Source organism: Anomalospiza imberbis, chromosome Z (genome assembly GCF_031753505.1).
Source record: "Anomalospiza imberbis isolate Cuckoo-Finch-1a 21T00152 chromosome Z, ASM3175350v1, whole genome shotgun sequence".
NCBI lineage: Eukaryota > Metazoa > Chordata > Aves > Passeriformes > Viduidae > Anomalospiza > Anomalospiza imberbis.
This window is the reverse complement of record NC_089721.1, coordinates 21,450,870-21,467,397: the sequence shown is the minus strand read 5'-3', so window position 1 is coordinate 21,467,397 and position 16,528 is coordinate 21,450,870. Positions and strand designations below refer to the sequence as shown.

Genomic DNA, 16,528 nt, shown 5'->3' with positions numbered 1-16,528 from the left:
ACTACCCCAAGGGTTACTGAGGGCCACCACACTGATTGGTAATTTTTGCTGGGTTAGCACAGTCAGAAGGACTTTTACCTAAACCAAGTAAGATTTAGTGTATGAAATGTAAGTCATATCCCAAAGACAACCAATTGCTACTTTCTCTACCAAATAGGACATGTTGGACGCCAGATTTGACCTGATAAAACTTAAGGTAGTGTCTCCCATCCAAGGGGCTTCATCCTCTCAAAAGAATGTTATGGAAACACTGCTCCCACTAAGCTCACCTCCCTTCAATGTGTGCAGAATATGGGATCAAAGAATTTGGCCTCTTGTTATCTGTCAGAGAGGTGATTTACTTGTGGTTTGAAACTCTTCTATGGGGAGAGAGTAATAGCTATTAAAAGAGAATTTAAGGTAGTGGAGAAAGGCATAATTGGCTGGAGCTGTAGTGCAGGGAGGGTAATATTTCTTGGGTAAAACATGGGGGCAGGAGATGGAGTTTCTATTTCCTGATGTTTTCATAACAAGACTTGTTGTCCAGACCTACTAAAACATCTCGGGCCAAATCCAGCTGTTCTCAGGTCAGACACAAGTGTAGGCTCTCTCTAACCTGAGCATCCCAGGCACTCATTAGGTGATGGATATAATCCTGCCTGTCATCCTCTATAGAAAAGATGGTCCAAGTTTTGTTGGTACAATCTTTTTTATAAACTGAATTGATAAACTGAATTGTCCCTGATGCTACTCAAAGGTATCCTCTGAAGGACCACAGCTCCATTTGCACCTCAGTAACTGCTCAAACAACCCCTCCTCCTGATGTGGTAGCCAGAGAGCTGGGTGCCCTGCAGAGACCTGCCTCCCAGGCCCTGTGTTCAGTAAGGGAACCATTGTGCTGGTCTGCTGGGGCTGCTGTGCCACTTCCAGTTTTGAAGGGAGCCTTCTTTATGGTTTTTATTTAGAAAGAAATTTGTATCTTTAGCAATTGCACTTACGTTTGTGAATTAATGAAACCTATTTTGACACTGAAATGCACGAGGTTACTTTCTTTGCTTGTTATTATTTCTAAGAAACAGATCCATAAGTAACACCAAATAGGAGATTTCTTTAACACCTGCCCTTATACATGGATGGGTAGGAAGCAATATAATTTAGAAATAAATAACCCTATATAGACAATGCAAACAAAATTTACACCGCAGCAAAGAAATAGTCATAAAAGGAATTGTTTTAAATGTTCCACTTCCTAGCAATTAAAGGAGAATTCTAAGCATTTAGCAGGGGCAGTCCATCAGCTGGTGATCAGTGAGACCTTCTAGAAACTTCTTCCTAAAGGGAACAACTGGATATGTGAATGGAAACTCTGGTGAGGGAAGATGGCTGTATGCAGTTGTGAGGTGGCTTGATGTGCAGGTCTGATTGGCTCAGTGTCCTCTATGAGGAGGAAGGTTGCCAGCATGTGGCAACATTGGTTGTTGAGGCATTTGGCAGGAGGTGTAGAGACACACAATTCAACACAATTTTAGCCTGTATTTACATAAGTAATTTACTTTTTGCACTTACGCCTTATGCTGTTGGTCACCTGGGGCCATGTGTGAAGTTGATGATGTTACATTCCTCATGGGGACCATCAGACATCTGAATTTTTGTGTTTTGATTGCAGGCCAGAAGTGCTGGCAAGTAAAAGCAGAGCTGTCCAAGTAGGCGGGCAGGAGCTGCCATGGGCTTTCAGGGTGCAGGGCTCACAGCTGTGATGGCTGTGGGGAGCACTGGTGGGAATGGGCAAAGCACCCTGCCCTGCTGCCCTGTCAGCAGACTGGAAGAGTTGCCAGCTGAGTGCCAGGAGTATCATCCTGTACTCCTTAAGCATCTTCCCCCAGGAGATAATTTTTTCACTGGTGAGAAGTTTAATTTAGCTGTCCCTTTCCCCAAAGCTTTAATGATATCTAGTGCAGGCAGTTGTTCTGGATCACAGGTGGTATTTAAATTTGTGTCGGTGTGACACAAATTTTACTCTCTTACTCACCTTTCTGTGCAAACCTTGTCCTGCCCTCTTTCTGAGGTGAGTTTGGCTTTGTCAGTGACTGATGGCTCTCTGCTGAATATTCCGCTCACCCCTCCCGACAGGTATTTCAAATGGATACTGAAGAGGTTTCCAGGCATCTGAAATTGCTGTAGACAATTTATTTGTTCCTATACACCCTCTGGAGAGGTTTTTCTTTCCTAGAGAAGCTGTCCAATGAATGATAGACACAGGGCAGTTATTAGCATATCCTTTCTGATGCAATGGATAGCCTGGAGCATTCCAGCTTCCTTCTCTGAAATGAAACAGTCTTGCTGTGACAAGAGGTACAGTGTACCTCTATAGTGCAGGACCACCCATGGGGCTCATGCAAGGGCTCCTGCCCAGGCCCCTGGCCTAAGCATGACAGCAGACTTGCCACCTCTGCAGACCACCCAAGAAGTGCCTGCTCCTGCCCAGGGCACTGAGAGGCTGGTAGGGAGTGTCCCATCAGATTTACAGCAGTGGCCCATGGATACGGCACTGCATCTCTTTGTGGGGCAACACAGAGCAGGACTCTGAGGGCTCTCTGCCTTTTGAGTAAGGCTTATCAATCATTTCATGATGGATATTCCCAACTGCATAAAGCAAGGAGTGATATTTATTCTCTTTTTACTAGTGCCTTTAACTTTTAAATAGAATAGAAGAGAAATTGGTTTTATATGGATTCCTTGCTCTTCCACATTCCAAAGCACTTTTACAGATCAGTTAAGTTAGGATATAGTGCTGGTAATGCAGTGACTCTGGGCAAACAGGGGAGTCTGAACTGCACCATGTATCATGGCACCCATCTTCCTGGATGTGATGTGCATGCTGTTTGATTCTTCAGAGGTGTTCCATACCTGCCCTTGATTTTGACTGACTAAATCCAAGCTATTAAATCTGTTCCTCAGTATGTCTTTAAAACATCTTTTAAAAAGGATGTTTTAGCACTTGTAAATGTTGCCAGAATAAGGTAGGTTAGTGGAATACACAGTTTTATTCCCTAATTGCAATGCCAAAGCATTCGAATATTCAAGGGGATTGTATGAAGCATCCAGACTCTGCTGAGCTTTGTCTGTCTGTAGGGATTAGACTGTCCTTTTATTGTAAAAAGTTCTATTCCCAGTGTTAAAGAAAAGGGCTTTTCCCTTGCAGGAGATAACTTTTAAAAATTAAGAACAACTCTCCTTCCTTGTGAATATCTTCATTTACCTGTAAAATACTGGGTGTCCTGTGTGTATGTGAGTCACGCAGGTGCCAGTGGTTCCTCTGCACTGGTGGCCAGTGGGGATGTTGACACCAACAGCAGGGAGCACAGGACACCTGCCCAATTATGGGATCTGCCCCAACTGGGCAGCCTCGGGAAAAACAAACACTGTTTTACCAGCTTTTTAACCCAATCAGTGCTGCCGAGCAGCAGGTGGTGCTTTCTCAGTGAATCTGAGAAAAGCTGTGGCAGCTGCTGGAAGCTTTGAGATATTATTATTCATACTGAAATACTGGCAAAAGAGTTTATTAATAGCCATATACTCCAAACTCACTGCACCAGACCAGCTTGTAACCCTTGTGATCATTCAATTTTTGTTCTCCCATTCATGCCTCTAAAGTGAAATAGTAAATAATTATTTCTGTACTCCAGAATCTTCCCATTAATCTTCATTAATGATTATTTCTGTCATTTTCAAGCTGGTTCTGTAAAAAATTGTGCTTGTATAATTGACCAAATCCCTCTCTCATTTCCTCTTAGGCTATATTATTGATGTAAAGTGAAAACAGAATACTCCTGAAGTGTAAGACCTGAATTTGGCTCAAAGACTATGCTATGCTAAAAGCTTTCCTGTCCTATTATAGGTTGTATCCAATATATTTAGTGGAAGAAATAATAAACTACACAGAATCTTTCATCTGAAAAATTATCAGGGGAACACATAACAGATACTGTTGAAAGAAAAATTAATTAGGGTTTAAAAAGAAAACAAAAAGAAAACTGAAACCTTTAGGGCTGGTATAAAATGGCAAGCACACTGTGTTCCAGTGCAAATCACTAATGGTTAAATTCTTCTTTCAGACCCACATAAATCAGAGTAGCCTCGCAGAGTTTAATAGAGTCATGCCAAAATTACACTGGTGTAGTCAGCTAATTTTGGCCTTATATACTTGGCATTTGTCATTGTATATCTAATCCAAACTCTGAGGAACCTCTTGGGAATCTTTACATTCAGATAATGGGATTTGGATTGGACAGTATAAGTTTAACATGAATCATAATTACCTCAATTTGGTATTTTTATGGCTCATAAATGCAAGAGAGGCACATGAGCCAGCTGGAGCATTGATCTTGTTGCTTAGGAATGGAAGTGAAACCATGAAGTGTTTCCCTTAGTCCACCTAATTTAAATCAGATGGTACCTAAGTAAATACCAAATCAGAGCCCTGACCTCATATCATGGGTTCTGTCTTCTGGTGCCAGATCTCCAGTGAAGTGATTCTCCTCTTTTACTTCTCATGAGTCTTGGCCATTCATAACACTCATCTCATAATGTTGGTGTCATTAATTGCATTAGTATTTAATATGCTACAGGGATAGCATTATCTTGTCTACTATGTTTGATTAGTTCATTATGTTCTGTGCATGTAGTGGACAAGAGGACCCAGAGTCACAAAGCCTGTTTCTGATCTCATTTACACTGGAGATGCATCAACAGAATTTGATGAACTTCAATGAAATTATTCTTGGTATATAGTAGTGCAGCACGAGTATGAGTCTGAGGTCTGCTGTTATTCTGTTAAACTGCTAGAATGGCATTGCTCATGCTGAGGGTGAGAGGGAGCGTAGCTCACATGTATATATATATATAATGATTTATATATATATAATGATTCTTTAAAATGGCTGTTCATGTTCAAAAGGAAAAAAAAAAACATTCCCTGTTTATTGGTGATTTTCTGGAGATACTAGACTGGTGTTAACAGCAGCAAAATTTAGCCCAATGTATTTTTTGCATGCTTGGAATCAGTACCTTCTGTACTGATGAAAGGAAAACTGCCAATTTGTATGAAAAGAAGAAGCCTTTCTTCTAGTCTTTGTCTAAGAAACAAGCAGATGAATGGAAAGGATGCTTTTGTATCAATATCACATAAAGGGTAATGAAATTGGAAATAGGTGAATGATGTATTGTTCTTCCAGCAGCACTCTTAAGTATATGGGAAAATTGGCTTTCATTATATACAGTAGGTGCTTATATAGCATGACTAAAGAAAGGCCCTGTGAATATGAAAGGTCCCAGATGAATGAGGCCTGATATGGAAAATCTCTATTTCTACAGCGGACAAGACTGCGTGACTTTCACATGCCTTGCTGATAATTTGCCAATGCTTACATTTGATCTTTGGCTTTCAGAAGCATTGATTTAGTAGGCTGTAAAAGCCCTTTTCCCCACCTGCCATTTGCACCAATAAAAATTACGTTATAACCATCTGTTTTTCTAGGTGTTAAGCAGGAAAGCCATCTCCTGGGAAAAGGGGAAAAGTGGTGGTGTAAACCTCGTGAAAGGTTCCACATCACTGGCTGCACTGAAGAAAACATGAGGTGTGTCTCTTGGATGCAGGAAAACCATTTCACCATGGAGAGGAGGAAAGTGTCCTAAGTAGCCAGGAGTAGGAGAGTGTTTGCTAGCAGAGAAGATCTTGACCAGGAGAGCATAGGGAGGCAACAGCCCCTTCTTTGAGTGTTGCCTGGTGTCATCCCCATTGGAGCTGCTGTGCCTCTGCAAGAACTAGTACCCCCTTCTAAGTGAATGACCCAACTAGTGGGGTCTCTTTCTTAGGGTGGGTGGCAACCAGTTTCCTAAGATCTTGGTGCTTGTGACTTAGAACAGGAAAGCAGATGAAATCTTGAAATGCTGTGTGGGGCTGGAAACCTGGTTTCTAAACCTGATTTGAAGCAGCACCAACCTGCTTGGGTGTTGTCTCTATGCCAGCGTGTGATGGAGGAACGGGCTTGAGTGCAAAAAGCAGACGTGCTCTTTGTGAGGCCCCAGCTAGTAAGGAGGTATGCAGTGCAATTTCTTTTCTGAATTAATATTCCTTGAGCAGGAATATTAATCTGTTTCCTAGATCTCTCCAGTTAATGGAATGGCCAAATACACTTGTCTGGCAATGGAACTGCACTTCAGTAATACAAACAAAAAGACACTAATTTACATTTGTGCCAATACCATTAATGTAAATTGTTATTAGCTATTTATGCTAAAAGGCTGTAATAAGAATCATAAAGGTAGTTTTATTAACTACATATTGCTCCATGAAATCCATGCTAGGAGGCATGCTTTGCAATCAGTTGCAATCAGGCAATATGGCATTTGCTCCACCTAACAAACATATTTATAAACAAATTACTCCCCCTTTTTCTTTACTTTGCATTTTATATCACATCAATACTATGAAGTTAATAGAACAATGCTTTTTCTATGGTTTTGTAATTCAATTGCAATGTTGTATTGTTCTTTATCCTATCATTCTCACGCATATATCAGAAGGGGTAATTAAAGAAAAAATAGCATTTACAAGCAATTATAATGCAGGAATAGCAAGGATGGAACTGTGTTTCAAGAATTGCTTTTAAATATTGATGTGGCGAAGACTGACTATAGCAGAAAAATGGAGCAGCACCTGATCTGCCCTTTGGTTTCAGTCTCTTCATGCATCTGTGGGGATATTTTCTAGGTTGCATGGGTCAGGTTTTCCCTTATGTGGTGCTGTTATACCCATGCTGATGGAAAGAAGAGCCTGTGCCCTCCTTGATTTCTAGCACAGCCATTCCAGTGTCATGCTGTGTTACCTGAGCCTTTCTGCAGCACTTTTGTACTGGGTCTCCAAGTCAGTCATGCAGGCAGTAATGGCAAGAGAAAGGGAAGAGGCAAGTCTGCTGGAATGAAGAGAAAATATGTTCGGAATGGCATGCTCTTTGTAGAGAAGTCTAGAAGTACACTATGGGACACCATACCTGCCTCCCTCTGCCATGTTGCATAAGCATCTGTGAAAGTGACAAAGAAGATTAAAACATTGCATGAGGCTCCTGGTTCCAGACATGTCAGTTCATGATGTCACTGAGGCTAGACTTAGACAAGGCTTTTGTCTGCCAGTAGAGCCATAGACAGCAGCACTGACCTCCTGCTCTGGCTCCCGTGGCCAGCAAGGTGTCACAAAACCAGTTTCCCAAAACCCAACCCAGGAGGACTATCCAGCTTGGCTCAGGTTAGTATCACAATTTGGTTGTACCCATCCCAACCAGGTGGCCTTGTGCAGCTGATGGGTTTGTGTGAAAACCTTCCCTGTGGCAGGATGATGTGCCTATGTGTGATTCCTGCTTCCTGCCCTGCCCATCACTGCATCAGGCACTTGAAGCTGAGGTTCTGCTCTGTTTCTCTCCCAGGAGGAGCTGCATTTGAATGTTATGTCAGTTCCTTGGCAGGAGAGAAGATCCAGGATGTTTTGGAACTGAGGAACTATTTTGAGCAAACAAAAGGTGCTGCAGTGTGGTTTGCGGTTATCAGATGAAACTGTCTCAGCCACCTGCCCCTTTCAGAGCTGGTGCTTCAGGCATCCTGACCACACCTCCTGATTTGGCTTCACCACCATGCAGATGCAGTTTCAGCCAGATATTTTGGTTCAGCCAGATGCAGTTTCAGCCAGATATTTTGGTTCCTTACTCCTCTGATTGATGCTCCTTTGGGGAAGGTGGGATGAGAGAGGTGATGGTTCATGCTTTTCCTTTTCCAGAAATTAAGGGTTTTATTTCAGACAAAACCACAATATCCCTAATAGCAACTGTAAATTTGGAGGTTGGTTTCTTATTTCTGTAAAGAATGTATTATGATGGATGAAAATATCTTCCGTTTAATGAACTCACATATCTAGTGGAATTTCAATCTTTCATATTGGAATTAGAAGTTCACATTAAATTATAGTCTTAAATTATAGTGTCATCTAACCCTGTCATCTAACCCAGCTATGTATGATTTCAAATAGGATGATGTTAGTTAAGGGGAACTAGCTAGTTTGGAAAAGAGGGAGGTAAACCAGTTTTTTGTGCAAAGAGATTTATAAAGTTGTGATAACTAATAGATAGCAACCAGCTCTGTGTGTAGGAATATTTTTACCCCACGTAGATTGGCATTCTCCATGTGAGGATATATGGGAGACTCTGATCATGTATGTTCCATGACACAAAATAGTCTGGTGCTCCTTTCATTCTGGTAAGGAGGATCAGTAGACTATTTTTGTGGTCAGTTGATATCAGAGGCTCTTCAGCTGTCTGCATCCAGTGACCCTGCCATAGGTTGCTCTTAGAGGGTTTGTGTTGATAGTAGGGAAGGAAGTGCCATGCTCTTCTCTGACCACTTGTTTGGGAGTCAGCACTGATGGCTCTGGCTGTAGGGTAGAGCGTGAAAAACAAGTTAATAATTGACCTATTGTCCTTGTTTTTTGTTCTCAAGAAATGATAACATCTGTTTTTTCAAAAACTTATAAGTAATAGAATGTTTTTACAAATCGTGTTAAAAACAACAGACATGGTAGGTCAAGGAAAGAATGATCTGCTGTCTCTTTTTAATGAGTGTTCTTTAAAGAAGGAGAGATCAGATACTGCTAGGGAGGATCATGCAACTTTCAGAAAACTTTGTGTATCAACTGCAATAGGCTGAGACTGCCATTTTTTTGAATTACTTTTCAAGTTCATGTTAAGGTTACATGGCTACCCAGATGAAAAGAGCTCATCTGTTTTTTTTCTACCGCAGCCTTTTCCCATTACTAAAAATGAGGATTGTGATGAATCATATCTTCAGATGAACATCAAACACAAGTCCATAGTCTTCAGTGAGCATTAAATATAGATGTGAATATAAATAGAGAAGAGGAGGTTATTATGTAGGAAGAAGGAGGATAATAGATAGGCACAAGTCAGATATTTAACATGTGCTTTCTATTCTCTTGGTATCCTGCATTCTTTTATTTGGGGAGAAGAGGGCAATGGGTTAGCATGACCCTGTGTAGACTATAGGCTTTTGGCAGAAAATTAGGATGAATAGTTACTATTATCTGTGAAGCAACTGTGATTCTGTGCTCTGTAAATATCAGAATGGATATTTCATCCTGCTTTGTACTTACATGTCTTCATCCAGCAGTATTTTGTGTCATGGCACAGAGAAATCCCAGGGTTTAAATTTTCCTCATTCATCAAGGGGCCTGGTTGCAGAGAGCCTGCAATTGAACCTGGTCTTACCACCCTCATCGCTGCTCAAGACCTTCAATCTCTCTCTTCTTTCCAATCCCCATGCAAGCAGCTACAAGCAGTGCTCTGCTTTTCCTCATTTGACACACAATGTGAGCAGGTAATGTCTTTGATGCGTATTTGTTTAATCATGTCTGCTTAGCATGTTGCCAGTACACTGCACCTTTTGGTTTGCAGGGGTACTCCTGGCTGTGTCTTATTTGAAGACTCTGTCTCCAAAGGCCTCAGTGCTCAGCTCATGTATTCAAGACTAATACCACAACCAAATTCAGTGATTTCTCTCTCTCTGTTATATCAAAAAAATTCTGGATATAAATGCTGAGATCACTGCCTTGGCTGCACCCCCCAACTATCTGGCTTGTTGCAGACTACAGACTGAAAATGGGATAGTCTATTGATCCTCTATATCAGTTTTAGGGTACAATCTGAGAAATGTGTTACAGGTTACAGAAGGTAAATGAAGAGTTGCATTGTGCTGGCAACCATTTCAACCAGACTAAGGTCAAACTTATCACCAGCTAGCTTCCTCTTGGTAAGATGGAAGGTAAGGAAGTAAAGAGGCTTGTCACCCAATCACTCTTGGAATTTGTTTTGCACTGAAATAGCAATACATTTGTACCTTTTGATGATGGAGTTGGGACATGTTTTCTGGTGACTTTGTGGAATTCCTAGAATACAAAGTTTTAAAGAACTGGTTCATCTAGTTAGTCAAAGTTAGGAACTTAACACTGAGATATAATTGAGCAGCCTTCAATGATTAAAAGTACTTTGTAAATCTAAGTGGACAGGAAACATTTTCTAAAATAATTTAACACTTTGGAAAAAGAATCAAGTATCATAATTCAAACACAGCCCCTTTAATTAAGGCTTCAAAAGATAAAAACGTTTCTCTAGAAATTCTATGAAGATCTTTCTAGTAGAAAAAAGTCATACTGACTTTTCATATACATGTCTTCAGTGGACGACTTTGCTGATCAGAGGAAACATTAATGATTGGGCTTAATTGTTACTCATCAACACCACTGCACCATCTGTCCTGAAGTGGTAATTTTCTGTGATAGTTGTATAATATCACAGCCGCAGTTCTCTTCAAATATCAGGATATTGAATCAATCATGAAGGGGTTTTCATTAGCACTGGAAAATACTGCCTCTATTTAAAAGACTTAAAAAAAATCTAGTCAAGGATCATTTCAACTTTTCAAGGAAACTTCAATGCATGTGATAAACTCAGCAAGGCTGCTGTGCCATATGCTGTCCTGACCACTATGAGAGTTCCTATTAGCAATATTTCTAGTCTTTCCCTGGAAGTTCTTACTTTAAAATTCTCATTTTCTCTTGCTTATGGGAGGGCACAGCATTTCCTTCAGACTTTTTAGCTGTGTTTTGTTACTCATACAATCAAAAAGATTGCTGTACTTTCCAAAGATTTTCAACTCAATCTACTTTGATAATGACTCTTCATCAAAAGATTAAAATCTCTCACCAAAAAGAGATGCTAGTAGGGTTTTGAAGTATCTCTGCTAAACTGTAGAGGAGTACAGAGTCCAGGCAAAAGATTTGCCAATTATTTGGAATACCTGCCAAAAGTTTTGAAGTTACTCGTGGCGGGAGTGCAAGCTAGCTGAAGATTTTGCGGACAAAGAAGAGCAGGTAGGAGAGACCTGGTAACTCCATGGAGAAAAGGATTGTTTCAGCACATTGTGAGCAGGTACAAATAGAGTATGCAGCCTTCAAGGTATGTGGAGGTCAAGCATGCACATTTTGGGAAGCTTCTCTAAATCAAAATGTTTGTTTCTGATTTGACTTAAAGAAGATGTGTGTAACTATCAACATAGTATAATTCTAGTGTCTGTAGAGCTTCACTGACTGTGAAATATGTAAAAACTTGAAAGTCTGGAAAGACCTCAAGAGCACTTTATGCCCATCTCTTTCCATTGAGACTAAATGGGTTACTTCTGTTACCATCCCCACCCTGCAAACAAGGTTTTGCAGGCAGGCTGGCCAGTGAGTTGTTCCAGGGCTTCACTATGCTCGCTCCTGGGGAGCTTCTCACGATGTCCAGCTTGTATCTAGCTACCCTGCTGCAGTAGGCCCACTCGGTCTGGTCTGTTCCACTACGGGCACTGGGACAGCTGCTTTATTTCCACTTTGCTGGAACCTTTTATGTATTTGAAGTTGAATTCCCTGCAGACGCATTCTTGATCTGTGCTTTGGAGATAACATTCTCTGCAAGTGTGGGTCCTCAAGGCTTTCAGAAAGATGTTGGAAAGCAACAGCTGTCTAAACTCTTCCAGCTGCTGCTAATAAACTTCTCGCTCTTGGCCCTGAGCTGTCTGATGGCATATGTTGTGAAATGTTAGGAAAGGAAAGTCCCTTTGGCACAGAGCCTGTCTTTTACTTGCATGGATGAGAAGGACTATGAACCTGTCTGGGCTGCTGTAATCATGCTCAGTGTGGCTCTCTGTACTGCTACCCAACCAGCAGTCTATGCAAGCCTGCAATTGTCCTCTTACTCATTATCTGAACACATGGTTGCTAATCCTGTCCAAAATGCCTATTTATGGTCCAACTCCCTGTTGGACCTTGCAGTTACTATTGAGGGTCAGCTATTGGCATTTTGAGTTCCAGTTTGCCCAGGAATTAAAATACATCCTTTTTTTCATTCTTACCTTGTGGGAATCCAGGGCATCCCTCTGGCTGCTCTGGAAGGTCTGGGACCCTGGCAGGGGGTCAGGAGCCCCCCTTTACACAGCCCCGAGAGACACTGTCTCTGATCTCTGTCCATGGAAAAGAGTTTTCAATCTTACAGGATGAATTACAAGCTCTGAGTGTTTGATACAAGTAGTAATTAGTGTGGCACGGGTGCAAAAGTAGAATTTTCGGATTCTGATAAGGGGTTCAAAGGGGGCAAGATGGAGGAAAATTGGGTGTGCCTTTTCTTCATGCCCTCCATGATTCACTGTGGTGTTGGCATTTTTCTGTTGGTTTAGGCTGGGGACACACTGTTCAACATGGGTGATAGGTACTGGCACGTTATTGTAAAAATACCACACGTAGTTTTTTGGTATATAATGTTTGTAACATCCCACTGAGGGGCAGAGCCCCGCACACTGTCCTGCAAGACAGACCTGCTGCAGGTCAGAGAGAAAAAATTTTAGATAAGAAGAAATAAACAACCCTGAAAACCAGCACAGACGAATTACAACTCCTTCTTTGGCAGCGCGGCTGAAAGACAGACACTTTCTACAATCTTGGGAGCATTCAAATATCACAGATCCTGACACTACCTTATCTTTTCTTTCATATGGTGGGAGATGTGACAGTTTTTTCTGCCCATAGCCAGAAGAAATCAGCACTGTTACAGAGTGTTCTGAAAACCATCAGAGCATCTTGTGAGCACTTACAAGCACCAGGATGAAGTCATCATCAGTACACTAATGACCTTATTACAATGATTCCTTATTTAAATACCTAATTTTTAAAAGCTTCTTTTTTCCACAACTGAAATTGCTTACATTAACAGTATGAGCCAATTGCTTTCACCCTACTGATGAGACCAGGAGGTGAACCTGGGAATAACTCCATGGGCAGTGGGTTCACAGACCTGCTGACAGATTTAGTAACAATATTTGTGTTATATGTGAGGAAGATCCTGGCATAAAAAGTATGTCTGGATGTATCCCTACTACCTTATTCTTAAAGCTGCTAAGAATGAAGAGTGACTTCACATTTGTGCCTTGGCTTTTCTGCTTGACTAACTGTTGTCTGGAGGAAAAGGGATCTTGAGCTCTTACAGGCTCCAATAAATATCCTGAGGTTTGAGAGATCCAGGCACTGTGAGAGATAAACAAATTGCTGTGATGAAGACTTTCCCTGGAAGGATTTTCTAACACTCACCTGCACCTGCTTTAGAGTAACAGAGCCTGGTGTTTGGAGTGCTCTCATCAACCCCAATAGCACAGTTGGGGAGTCAGTGTGCCATCCCTAACACAAGCCTTGGTCTTTCTCATGTCTTCTTACTTGGCTTTATTTATTGATATTTTTCTTTCATCATTTATCTCTTTTTTTTTTTTTCCTTAAAACTCTCCCAAATGTCACCAAGAGTGATTTTCTCCAGGGCAAAAAAGGGAAAAAGTGTATCTATCTAGGTCCTTTTATTTTACCTTTTCTAAAGTTAATAAGCCAATTGATGTGTAACTAGTAAAACAATTGCTTTCTGCACCATCAAATTAGGCCTAATAATTATTTATCAGGTTCCTATGAAAATCTGAAATGTATTTTACAGCAAAGTCTCTTGAAAGCAAAAGACAAGAATGATCTGTTGCATATAAATTTATCTCTTCCTTCTCCTTACTGTCCCCACTTTTGTATTAGTACACTGTTAAGATTTAAAACCATGCAAAGTCAGGACCTATGGAATTATATTGTCAAAGCCATTTGAAAAAAATAGGATTTCATTTCATTTATTTCAGCATGTAATGCTAAATAGAAGAACTTAGCCCATAGAGACTTCCCTGAAAGATGCTTAATTTCCAGTTGCTGAGGAAGCTGAAATAGAGACCGGTGTAGATTGGGAAATCCTTGGGGAAGAGCACGTGATGCTCTCTGGAGTGCAAGAGGGCTGTTCCCAATGCCTTACTGAAAATACTTTTAAACATGTGCAACAACAGAAATATGAATTCCATGCCTAAGTCCTATTCCTGCAATGCTGTCAGTGAAGGTGAATCACTTCTGATCTTCCTATGTCAGGAACACCAAATGAGTGCTCCTTACCCCACACCTTATTCTGCTTTTGGGAGCAGGACTGTGAGGGTGCATATTTCCTGTATCACCTCCCCTGGATACAGCTTCTTCTGCATCTGTAAAACTGTCTGGGAAATATTAGAAAAAGTCTGTTTATCTCTTGTTTTTTACTGGTCTGAGAAGCCCCACGTAGACCTATAGTCTATGTAGACCTATAGTGCAGCACAGAGGAAAAAGTAGTAAGGAGTTTGCATGGTTTTTGGTGTAACTGTTTAGCTTCTGCTTCATATTAGTGAGAAATGTCTCTGGGATTGGGTCTTAGGGAAAACAAACAACTTGTGCCTTTTTCTAAGAAGTTAAGACAGGGCAAGGAAGAGGAGAAAATGTGATTCTTTCCAGAGTCCCTACCTGTGTGTCTGGTATCAGTCACTAAGAACTCATGCTGATTCATTACCAGTGGAGGTCATGGAAAGGGAATGAGAACAGAAAACCAGGAATGGAAGTAAAAATATTTTTTTTTCTCCCCATGCATTAATACACACTCACTGATATTGGAACTGCTGTACTCTGGAACAGACATAGATCAGTTCAACCTCTTCCCTAGCTTTTCTCATCCTACAAGATAACACACAATAGTCTAGGGGCAAGGAAACTTGGGAGCAGGTGTGCTGGCTGGCTGGCCTTTTTAGTACAGAGTAAAGCAGTGGGAAGGCAAAGAACCAAGGACAGTATGGGAGGAGAAGACATGAGTCAGAGACAAGCCCAGGCCTAAAATATAACTCCAACTAGTGCAAACCAATTGATGGAGTCTGAATCTGAACTTAGTATGGTTACCAATGATTATACACATGCAGCCACTGCAGCCCCTGTTATTTTGAGATATTTTTTCAACTGCAGTAATTTTTTATTTCTTTGTGGACCCAAAGAAATCAAAATTTTGCCTGGCTGATATCACTGTTGGGCTATCTTCTGAACATTTAAAAAATCACCCTGTGCAACAGGGATCAGAATGTTCTTCATCTTGACTGCTGCTGTGTTCTTGATCTCTTGATATTAATTCTTTATGAGTGTCAATGAAGAATGGGCCTGGTGCCCAGATAGTTATAATCTGAATCTACATGGCCAATCTGGCACACAAGATAATGCACTGAAGTGACATGTTCATCTTTCAAAGTGTACTTCATTTTGCTAGAGACATAATAGCAAAAAACATCCCCAAATGATATAATTTCTAAAACTTGCCCTGAAAGTTCCACTTTTGTGAGGCTGTTGCAATATTTTTTCCTGCATTGCAGCTCATATTGTCAGTTTTTAAGTTTGAATTTTAAGAAGTAGAAGGTTAAGAAACATTTTAATGCTTTGATCTGTTGTTCGACTAATCTGAAATGGAGCTTCCAGTGGGGTCTCTTCTCTCTGACCTCAGGCTCACACACTGCCCAATTCAACTTGAAAAGGTGGTATGGCTCTGTTAATTTGTCAGGTAACTGGGACAAGATTTGTGGTTGTAATCACACTTGAGGAGCCATGGTAATATATCCTGCAAATGCTCAGGAGCTTAAATTTAGCTGTTCTTTTCAGTGAAGCTGCTTGGGTATTTGAAGTCCAGCAGGAGCTGATGAGTTTTTCAGAACTAGATCCTAATTAGCTTCTGAATTTGGTACAGTTCAAATAATTCCAGAAATAGTAAGCAAAAAGCATCTGTGTATTGTGTTCTAAATGAGAATACACCTTTAAGTTTTCTCTGTCTAGCAGGATCCTGTGATACAAAACAGTCCCATCTGTCTTTACTAGCAGTCTCCAGGACATCTTAATGAAAATTAAGAGATGCATGTTTCCTGTGCCAGCACTACCCTGGCATTTATTAACTGGCTGAGCTAAAAACTAGCCTTAGATAGAAATAATGAAAACCTGAATCCAAGGTGACTTAATGATCTCTATAGTTAATAGACTCATTAGTGATGCAATTGTTTTAAATGATGGCAGAAAAACTCGATATGCACATGAATGTAACACATTGATAGATTATTAATTATCCAAATGCTGAACTAAATTAGTCCTTCATATAATTCCAGGGAAGTCACATCATGCCAGAAATAAAACTGATCCATATTATTCTTGGTATGATTGTTATGACTAAAATAATGCTGGTTTACTATTTAAATATCTGATGAAAGCCCAGACAGACTTCCCATGCAATCAGAAAACCATATAATGAGTATCAGTTTCTTTTTAGGGTTGTAGAGCTGGATGGCGTCAAGAGGTTGTGCAACCCATTTCTTGCTGAACACAGAAGCATCTATGCCCAGGTTTTTCCTGGCAGATGTTTGTCTAATCTACTCTGAGGAAATCTTGAATTATGGAGATTCCACAGCCTTTCAAAGCAATCTATTCCCCTGCTTGACATCTGTAACATACATAAATCAGAGGACATTCAGAGATGCTGAAAAGCAGCAAGATGCTTGCCTC

At 40.7% G+C, this 16,528-nt stretch overlaps 1 long non-coding RNA gene across 1 annotated transcript; it reads right to left on the bottom strand.

Annotated features, from left to right (window-relative positions):
• Nucleotides 1-7,738: 7,738 nt before the first annotated feature.
• LOC137464607 (uncharacterized) lies at nt 7,739-11,033 on the bottom strand. The gene is made up of 3 exons (XR_010994305.1): nt 10,897-11,033; nt 9,194-9,985; nt 7,739-8,458 (listed from the first exon to the last, which is right to left on the bottom strand). It is a non-coding gene; the product is annotated as an uncharacterized lncRNA (long non-coding RNA).
• Between the last annotated feature and the right edge of the window lie 5,495 nt (nt 11,034-16,528).